This window comes from Eptatretus burgeri, unplaced genomic scaffold, assembly GCF_056783735.1.
Source record: "Eptatretus burgeri isolate ZD-2024b unplaced genomic scaffold, Ebu_testis_v1 Ebu_testis_scaffold_3169, whole genome shotgun sequence".
NCBI lineage: Eukaryota > Metazoa > Chordata > Myxini > Myxiniformes > Myxinidae > Eptatretus > Eptatretus burgeri.
In genome coordinates this window covers 127,501-137,500 of record NW_028225117.1, presented here as the reverse complement: position 1 = coordinate 137,500, position 10,000 = coordinate 127,501, and the positions used below count along the sequence as shown (strand labels likewise).

Below are 10,000 nucleotides of genomic sequence, written 5' to 3'. Positions count from 1 at the left end.
ATGTTCTGCCACAAATCGTACAAACAATTCTGCTTCCTTCTCCATTCCACCTCGAACCATCTTGATAGAGCATCCACAACATTTTTCTTTCCAGCAATGTGGACCAGCTTGTACCTGTATTGATGAAGTCTGTGGGCCACGTTGGCGCGGAGCGGGCACGTTGATCGGCGCTGATCGGACGCACGAGCGGGCATGCGGGACCCTCGGCCGGTCACCAGGGCACGGCATGGGGGTTTTTGCGGGACGATTTCGTGTGCCAATTTCGGTGTGGGCGATTCATGTCATGTCGTGGGGTCGGAGCAGAATATTTCCGCTGTCTGAGATGACCATGCCGGAAACGAAGTGGTGCGGTTTCCGGCCAATGTTAGTGGACCACGTGAGCGGTCGGGGCCAATCGGAGCGCCCGATTCGGGTGATGACGGATCGCTTTGGGGTGGCCCCCCGCCGGCAGGTCCGATAAAGGTTGGAGCGGTCCTTCCGCCTCTCTCTGGCCTCGCCCTCACCTTGCTCTGCTCGACATCGCCACGACCCGCCTCCTGCTGTCTGGACTCCGCGCCTCTCTCGCCTCGCCGTCTCTCTGAGCCACACCAGGCTCAGATTGCCATGATCATGAACACTTCAAAATTAAATTATGAACCATAAAATGGAAAAATTTAATTCCAACCGACTCAGGTGGGACTCGAACCCACAATCCCCAGCTTCGGAGGCTGATGCCTTCTCCTTTAGGCCACTGAGCCTGACAGAAATTTCGTTCCATTTTCCTCTTCATGAAGGAGAACCTCAGGATGAAGGGAATCGCTCCATTCCTGCTTCAAATCTTCCTCAAATGACAGGTAACTGCCAGGAACAGGTGCACTTCGCACCTGCAAAGGTGGAGGGAGTGTCTGATTCTGAACTTTGACTCGTCACCGACAAATGGATCCGAATGACGTCGATGCTCGACACACTGCTTCAAAAGGTGTGAATCTGAACTCCCCTTCTGTGTGTGGTGTGCCCCTCTCAATCCTGGAACGTGTGCTGACATCACCACGTTGTTGCATGTCCATCTGGCGATACCTGCTGGTTCTGAAGGTTTACAAGCCATGTCCACATGTGGAATTTGGATGGGTAATTCAGCTGCCTCATCTCTCTGTACCCCCTCTGTGCCCCCATCTCCTCGTGTTCCCATCTGTTGCTCCATCACCGGTTGATCTCTCTCTGGAACACTGCTTATCCCAGAATTCCCCATCGCAGGAACATTCTGACATCGACCATCATGGTCACGAACCTCCTGGTCAGCCAAGACATCCTTCAGCTCAGGCATCTTGGTGTGGATTTTCCTTCTGAACAACAGCTGTGCTGGTCTTTACCATGTGGTGGAGTGAGGTGATGCCCTGCATGCCGCAACATATGAGGTCCCTCCCTCCAGCTTGTGCAATCTTCATACGCTTCTCCAGACACTGGTCCTGACGTTTGACTTCATAATTTGCCTGTGGCCACTTCGGAGACACGTGATGGTGATAGATGTCCACCGCTTCCATGAAATCCATAACTGTCAGAGCAATGGTTTGTGGCCGACAGTCTGAATACCGAGTGGATGGTGTCTGGTGACTTGTGAAAATCTCTGATGATGCTGCTATCTGCTGCTGTGGTGGACCTCATGATTACATTCTGGGCGTAGTGACTGTAGTTGTCAATCACAACCATTACCGACTCTCCAGACGGTACTGGATCCAAAATATATACAGCTACATCTTCCCAATGGTCCCACCGGAAGTAACGTACTTCGGACAGGCTCTTCTGGATTCGGCCGACGAACAAGTTTGACACATTTCTCCAAGTCTCTGTCCATTCCCGGCCACCACACTTTTGTCCTCAGGTTTTGTTTGGTTCGAACAATCCCCAAATGAATTTTATGTGCTCACATCACCTGTCTTGGTCTCAATGTCTGTGGCTCCACAATCCGACTACCCCAGAGAATGCATTTCCCAATTGAACGTTGGTCATCTTGCACGGCAACATATGCCTTGGGTGGACAGTTCTCCCAATATCCAGTTTTTATACTCTGTCTGACCTCGTCGAACTCTGGATCATGGTCTGACTCTCTCTCTCTCTCTCTCTCTCTCTCTCTCTCTCTCTCTCTCTCTCTCTCTCTCTCTCTCTCTCTCTCTCTCTCTCTCTCTCTCTCTCTCTCTCTCTCTCTCTCTCTCTCTCTCTCTCTCTCTCTCTCTCTCTCTCTCTCTCTCTCTCTCTCTCTCTCTCTCTCTCTCTCTCTCTCTCTCTCTCTCTCTCTCTCTCTCTCTCTCTCTCTCTCTCTCTCTCTCTCTCTCTCTCTCTCTCTCTCTCTCTCTCTCTCTCTCTCTCTCTCTCTCTCTCTCTCTCTCTCTCTCTCTCTCTCTCTCTCTCTCTCTCTCTCTCTGTCTCTCTCTCTCTCTCTCTCTCTCTCTCTCTCTCTCTCTCTCTCTCTCTCTCTCTCTCTCTCTCTCTCTCTCTCTCTCTCTCTCTCTCTCTCTCTCTCTCTCTCTCTCTCTCTCTCTCTCTCTCTCTCTCTCTCTCTCTCTCTCTCTCTCTCTCTCTCTCTCTCTGTCTCTGTCTCTGTCTCTCTCTCTCTCTCTCTCTCTCTCTCTCTCTCTCTCTCTCTCTCTCTCTCTCTCTCTCTCTCTCTCTCTCTCTCTCTCTCTCTCTCACTCTCTCTCTCTCTCTCCCTCTCTCTCTCTTTTGGGTTGTCATTGCTTGAGGGGTTGAATGTTCTGCCACAAATCGTACAAACAATTCTGCTTCCTTCTCCATTCCACCTCGAACCATCTTGATAGAGCATCCACAACATTTTTCTTTCCAGCAATGTGGACCAGCTTGTACCTGTATTGTTGAAGTCTGTGGGCCACGTTGGCGCGGAGTGGGCACGTTGATCGGCGCTGATCGGACGCACGAGCGGGCATGCGGGACCCTCGGCCGGTCACCAGGGCACGGCATGGGGGTATTTGCGGGACGATTTCGTGTGCCAATTTCGGTGTGGGCGATTCATGTCATGTCGTGGGGTCGGAGCAGAATATTTCCGCTGTCTGAGATGACCATGCCGGAAACGAAGTGGTGTGGTTTCCGGCCAATGTTAGTGGACCACGTGAGCGGTCGGGGCCAATCGGAGCGCCCGATTCGGGTGATGACGGATCGCTTTGGGGTGGCCCCCCGCCGGCAGGTCCGATAAAGGTTGGAGCGGTCCTTCCGCCTCTCTCTGGCCTCGCCCTCACCTTGCTCTGCTCGACATCGCCACGACCCGCCTCCTGCTGTCTGGACTCCGCGCCTCTCTTGCCTCGCCGTCTCTCTGAGCCACACCAGGCTCAGATTGCCATGATCATGCACACTTCAAAATTAAATTATGAACCATAAAATGGAAAAATTTAATTCCAACCGACTCAGGTGGGACTCGAACCCACAATCCCCAGCTTCGGAGGCTGATGCCTTCTCCTTTAGGCCACTGAGCCTGACAGAAATTTCGTTCAATTTTCCTCTTCATGAAGGAGAACCTCAGGATGAAGGGAATCGCTCCATTCCTGCTTCAAATCTTCCTCATATGACAGGTGACTGCCAGGAACAGGTGCACTTCGCACCTGCAAAGGTGGAGGGAGTGTCTGATTCTGAACTTTGACTCGTCACCGACAAATGGATCCGAATGACGTCGATGCTCGACACACTGCTTCAAAAAGGTGTGAATCTGAACTCCCCTTCTGTGTGTGGTGTGCCCCTCTCAATCCTGGAACGTGTGCTGACATCACCACGTTGTTGCACGTCCATCTGGCGATACCTGCTGGTTCTGAAGGTTTACAAGCCATGTCCACATGTGGAATTTGGATGGGTAATTCAGCTGCCTCATCTCTCTGTACCCCCTCTGTGCCCCCATCTCCTCGTGTTCCCATCTGTTGCTCCATCACCGGTTGATCTCTCTCTGGAACACTGCTTATCCCAGAATTCCCCATCGCAGGAACATTCTGACATCGAACATCATGGTCACGAACCTCCTGGTCAGCCAAGACATCCTTCAGCTCAGGCATCTTGGTGTGGATTTTCCTTCTGAACAACAGCTGTGCTGGTCTTTACCATGTGGTGGAGTGAGGTGATGCCCTGCATGCCGCAACATATGAGGTCCCTCCCTCCAGCTTGTGCAATCTTCATACGCTTCTCCAGACACTGGTCCTGACGTTTGACTTCATAATTTGCCTGTGGCCACTTCGGAGACACGTGATGGTGATAGATGTCCACGGCTTCCATGAAATCCATAACTGTCAGAGCAATGGTTTGTGGCCGACAGTCTGAATACCGAGTGGATGGTGTCTGGTGACTTGTGAAAATCTCTGATGATGCTGCTATCTGCTGCTGTGGTGGACCTCATGATTACATTCTGGGCGTAGTGACTGTAGTTGTCAATCACAACCATTACCGACTCTCCAGACGGTACTGGATCCAAAATATATACAGCTACATCTTCCCAATGGTCCCACCGGAAGTAACGTACTTCGGACAGGCTCTTCTGGATTCGGCCGACGAACAAGTTTGACACATTTCTCCAAGTCTCTGTCCATTCCCGGCCACCACACTTTTGTCCTCAGGTTTTGTTTGGTTCGAACAATCCCCAAATGAATTTTATGTGCTCACATCACCTGTCTTGGTCTCAATGTCTGTGGCTCCACAATCCGACTACCCCAGAGAATGCATTTCCCAATTGAACGTTGGTCATCTTGCACGGCAACATATGCCTTGGGTGGACAGTTCTCCCAATATCCAGTTTTTATACTCTGTCTGACCTCGTCGAACTCTGGATCATGGTCTGACTCTCTCTCTCTCTCTCTCTCTCTCTCTCTCTCTCTCTCTCTCTCTCTCTCTCTCTCTCTCTCTCTCTCTCTCTCTCTCTCTCTCTCTCTCTCTCTCTCTCTCTCTCTCTCTCTCTCTCTCTCTCTCTCTGTCTCTCTCTCTCTCTCTCTCTCTCTCTCTCTCTCTCTCTCTCTCTCTCTCTCTCTCTCTCTCTCTCTCTCTCTGTCTCTCTCTCTCTCTCTCTCTCTCTCTCTCTCTCTCTCTCTCTCTCTCTCTCTCTCTCTCTCTCTCTCTCTCTCTCTCTCTCTCTCTCTCTCTCTCTCTCTCTCTCTCTCTCTCTCTCTCTGTCTCTGTCTCTCTCTCTCTCTCTCTCTCTCTCCCTCTCTCTCTCTCTCTCTCCCTCTCTCTCTCTTTTGGGTTGTCATTGCTTGAGGGGTTGAATGTTCTGCCACAAATCGTACAAACAATTCTGCTTCCTTCTCCATTCCACCTCGAACCATCTTGATAGAGCATCCACAACATTTTTCTTTCCAGCAATGTGGACCAGCTTGTACCTGTATTGATGAAGTCTGTGGGCCACGTTGGCGCGGAGCGGGCACGTTGATCGGCGCTGATCGGACGCACGAGCGGGCATGCGGGACCCTCGGCCGGTCACCAGGGCACGGCATGGGGGTATTTGCGGGACGATTTCGTGTGCCAATTTCGGTGTGGGCGATTCATGTCATGTCGTGGGGTCGGAGCAGAATATTTCCGCTGTCTGAGATGACCATGCCGGAAACGAAGTGGTGTGGTTTCCGGCCAATGTTAGTGGACCACGTGAGCGGTCGGGGCCAATCGGAGCGCCCGATTCGGGTGATGACGGATCGCTTTGGGGTGGCCCCCCGCCGACAGGTCCGATAAAGGTTGGAGCGGTCCTTCCGCCTCTCTCTGGCCTCGCCCTCACCTTGCTCTGCTCGACATCGCCACGACCCGCCTCCTGCTGTCTGGACTCCGCGCCTCTCTTGCCTCGCCGTCTCTCTGAGCCACACCAGGCTCAGATTGCCATGATCATGCACACTTCAAAATTAAATTATGAACCATAAAATGGAAAAATTTAATTCCAACCGACTCAGGTGGGACTCGAACCCACAATCCCCAGCTTCGGAGGCTGATGCCTTCTCCTTTAGGCCACTGAGCCTGACAGAAATTTCGTTCAATTTTCCTCTTCATGAAGGAGAACCTCAGGATGAAGGGAATCGCTCCATTCCTGCTTCAAATCTTCCTCATATGACAGGTGACTGCCAGGAACAGGTGCACTTCGCACCTGCAAAGGTGGAGGGAGTGTCTGATTCTGAACTTTGACTCGTCACCGACAAATGGATCCGAATGACGTCGATGCTCGACACACTGCTTCAAAAAGGTGTGAATCTGAACTCCCCTTCTGTGTGTGGTGTGCCCCTCTCAATCCTGGAACGTGTGCTGACATCACCACGTTGTTGCACGTCCATCTGGCGATACCTGCTGGTTCTGAAGGTTTACAAGCCATGTCCACATGTGGAATTTGGATGGGTAATTCAGCTGCCTCATCTCTCTGTACCCCCTCTGTGCCCCCATCTCCTCGTGTTCCCATCTGTTGCTCCATCACCGGTTGATCTCTCTCTGGAACACTGCTTATCCCAGAATTCCCCATCGCAGGAACATTCTGACATCGAACATCATGGTCACGAACCTCCTGGTCAGCCAAGACATCCTTCAGCTCAGGCATCTTGGTGTGGATTTTCCTTCTGAACAACAGCTGTGCTGGTCTTTACCATGTGGTGGAGTGAGGTGATGCCCTGCATGCCGCAACATATGAGGTCCCTCCCTCCAGCTTGTGCAATCTTCATACGCTTCTCCAGACACTGGTCCTGACGTTTGACTTCATAATTTGCCTGTGGCCACTTCGGAGACACGTGATGGTGATAGATGTCCACGGCTTCCATGAAATCCATAACTGTCAGAGCAATGGTTTGTGGCCGACAGTCTGAATACCGAGTGGATGGTGTCTGGTGACTTGTGAAAATCTCTGATGATGCTGCTATCTGCTGCTGTGGTGGACCTCATGATTACATTCTGGGCGTAGTGACTGTAGTTGTCAATCACAACCATTACCGACTCTCCAGACGGTACTGGATCCAAAATATATACAGCTACATCTTCCCAATGGTCCCACCGGAAGTAACGTACTTCGGACAGGCTCTTCTGGATTCGGCCGACGAACAAGTTTGACACATTTCTCCAAGTCTCTGTCCATTCCCGGCCACCACACTTTTGTCCTCAGGTTTTGTTTGGTTCGAACAATCCCCAAATGAATTTTATGTGCTCACATCACCTGTCTTGGTCTCAATGTCTGTGGCTCCACAATCCGACTACCCCAGAGAATGCATTTCCCAATTGAACGTTGGTCATCTTGCACGGCAACATATGCCTTGGGTGGACAGTTCTCCCAATATCCAGTTTTTATACTCTGTCTGACCTCGTCGAACTCTGGATCATGGTCTGACTCTCTCTCTCTCTCTCTCTCTCTCTCTCTCTCTCTCTCTCTCTCTCTCTCTCTCTCTCTCTGTCTCTCTGTCTCTTTCTCTCTCTTGCTCTCTCTCTCTCTCTCTCTCTCTCTCTCTCTCTGTCTCTCTCTCTCTCTCTTTCTGTCTCTCTCTCTCTCTCTCTCTCTCTCTCTCTCTCTCTCTCTCTCTCTCTCTCTCTCTCTCTCTCTCTCTCTCTCTCTCTCTCTCTCTCTCTCTCTCTCTCTCTCTCTCTCTCTGTCTCTCTCTCTCTCTCTCTCTCTCTCTCTCTCTCTCTCTCTCTCTCTCTCTCTCTCTCTCTCTTTCTTTCTCTCTCTCTCTCTCTCTCTCTCTCTCTCTCTCTCTCTCTCTCTCTCTCTCTCTCTCTCTCTCTCTCTCTCTCTCTCCCTCTCTCTCTCTCTTTTGGGTTGTCATCGCTTGAGGGGTTGAATGTTCTGCCACAAATCGTACAAACAATTCTGCTTCCTTCTCCATTCCACCTCGAACCATCTTGATAGAGCATCCACAACATTTTTCTTTCCAGCAATGTGGACCAGCTTGTACCTGTATTGTTGAAGTCTGTGGGCCACGTTGGCGCGCGCGGAGCGGGCACGTTGATCGGCGCTGATCGGACGCACGAGCGGGCAGGCGGGACCCTCGGCCGGTCACCAGGGCACGGCATGGGGGTTTTTGCGGGACGATTTCGTGTGCCAATTTCGGTGTGGGCGATTCATGTCATGTCGTGGGGTCGGAGCAGAATATTTCCGCTGTCTGAGATGACCATGCCGGAAACGAAGTGGTGTGGTTTCCGGCCAATGTTAGTGGACCACGTGAGCGGTCGGGGCCAATCGGAGCGCCCGATTCGGGTGATGACGGATCGCTTTGGGGTGGCCCCCCGCCGGCAGGTCCGATAAAGGTTGGAGCGGTCCTTCCGCCTCTCTCTGGCCTCGCCCTCACCTTGCTCTGCTCGACATCGCCACGACCCGCCTCCTGCTGTCTGGACTCCGCGCCTCTCTTGCCTCGCCGTCTCTCTGAGCCACACCAGGCTCAGATTGCCATGATCATGCACACTTCAAAATTAAATTATGAACCATAAAATGGAAAAATTTAATTCCAACCGACTCAGGTGGGACTCGAACCCACAATCCCCAGCTTCGGAGGCTGATGCCTTCTCCTTTAGGCCACTGAGCCTGACAGAAATTTCGTTCAATTTTCCTCTTCATGAAGGAGAACCTCAGGATGAAGGGAATCGCTCCATTCCTGCTTCAAATCTTCCTCATATGACAGGTGACTGCCAGGAACAGGTGCACTTCGCACCTGCAAAGGTGGAGGGAGTGTCTGATTCTGAACTTTGACTCGTCACCGACAAATGGATCCGAATGACGTCGATGCTCGACACACTGCTTCAAAAAGGTGTGAATCTGAACTCCCCTTCTGTGTGTGGTGTGCCCCTCTCAATCCTGGAACGTGTGCTGACATCACCACGTTGTTGCACGTCCATCTGGCGATACCTGCTGGTTCTGAAGGTTTACAAGCCATGTCCACATGTGGAATTTGGATGGGTAATTCAGCTGCCTCATCTCTCTGTACCCCCTCTGTGCCCCCATCTCCTCGTGTTCCCATCTGTTGCTCCATCACCGGTTGATCTCTCTCTGGAACACTGCTTATCCCAGAATTCCCCATCGCAGGAACATTCTGACATCGAACATCATGGTCACGAACCTCCTGGTCAGCCAAGACATCCTTCAGCTCAGGCATCTTGGTGTGGATTTTCCTTCTGAACAACAGCTGTGCTGGTCTTTACCATGTGGTGGAGTGAGGTGATGCCCTGCATGCCGCAACATATGAGGTCCCTCCCTCCAGCTTGTGCAATCTTCATACGCTTCTCCAGACACTGGTCCTGACGTTTGACTTCATAATTTGCCTGTGGCCACTTCGGAGACACGTGATGGTGATAGATGTCCACGGCTTCCATGAAATCCATAACTGTCAGAGCAATGGTTTGTGGCCGACAGTCTGAATACCGAGTGGATGGTGTCTGGTGACTTGTGAAAATCTCTGATGATGCTGCTATCTGCTGCTGTGGTGGACCTCATGATTACATTCTGGGCGTAGTGACTGTAGTTGTCAATCACAACCATTACCGACTCTCCAGACGGTACTGGATCCAAAATATATACAGCTACATCTTCCCAATGGTCCCACCGGAAGTAACGTACTTCGGACAGGCTCTTCTGGATTCGGCCGACGAACAAGTTTGACACATTTCTCCAAGTCTCTGTCCATTCCCGGCCACCACACTTTTGTCCTCAGGTTTTGTTTGGTTCGAACAATCCCCAAATGAATTTTATGTGCTCACATCACCTGTCTTGGTCTCAATGTCTGTGGCTCCACAATCCGACTACCCCAGAGAATGCATTTCCCAATTGAACGTTGGTCATCTTGCACGGCAACATATGCCTTGGGTGGACAGTTCTCCCAATATCCAGTTTTTATACTCTGTCTGACCTCGTCGAACTCTGGATCATGGTCTGACTCTCTCTCTCTCTCTCTCTCTCTCTCTCTCTCTCTCTCTCTCTCTCTCTCTCTCTCTCTCTCTCTCTCTCTCTCTCTCTCTCTCTCTCTCTCTCTCTCTCTCTCTCTCTCTCTCTCTCTCTCTCTCTCTCTCTCTCTCTCTCTCTCTCTCTCTCTCTCTC

General features: G+C 51.5%; 4 non-coding genes across 4 annotated transcripts; all 4 read right to left on the bottom strand.

The window, feature by feature from the left end:
• Positions 1-664: 664 nt before the first annotated feature.
• Positions 665-737, bottom strand: TRNAR-CCG (transfer RNA arginine (anticodon CCG)). Its single transcript has one exon. It is a non-coding gene; the product is annotated as a tRNA-Arg (tRNA).
• A 2,651-nt stretch (positions 738-3,388) lies between these two features.
• Positions 3,389-3,461, bottom strand: TRNAR-CCG (transfer RNA arginine (anticodon CCG)). The gene has a single exon. It is a non-coding gene; the product is annotated as a tRNA-Arg (tRNA).
• Positions 3,462-5,889: 2,428 nt separating this feature from the next.
• TRNAR-CCG (transfer RNA arginine (anticodon CCG)) lies at positions 5,890-5,962 on the bottom strand. Its single transcript has one exon. It is a non-coding gene; the product is annotated as a tRNA-Arg (tRNA).
• Positions 5,963-8,422: 2,460 nt separating this feature from the next.
• Positions 8,423-8,495, bottom strand: TRNAR-CCG (transfer RNA arginine (anticodon CCG)). The gene has a single exon. It is a non-coding gene; the product is annotated as a tRNA-Arg (tRNA).
• Between the last annotated feature and the right edge of the window lie 1,505 nt (positions 8,496-10,000).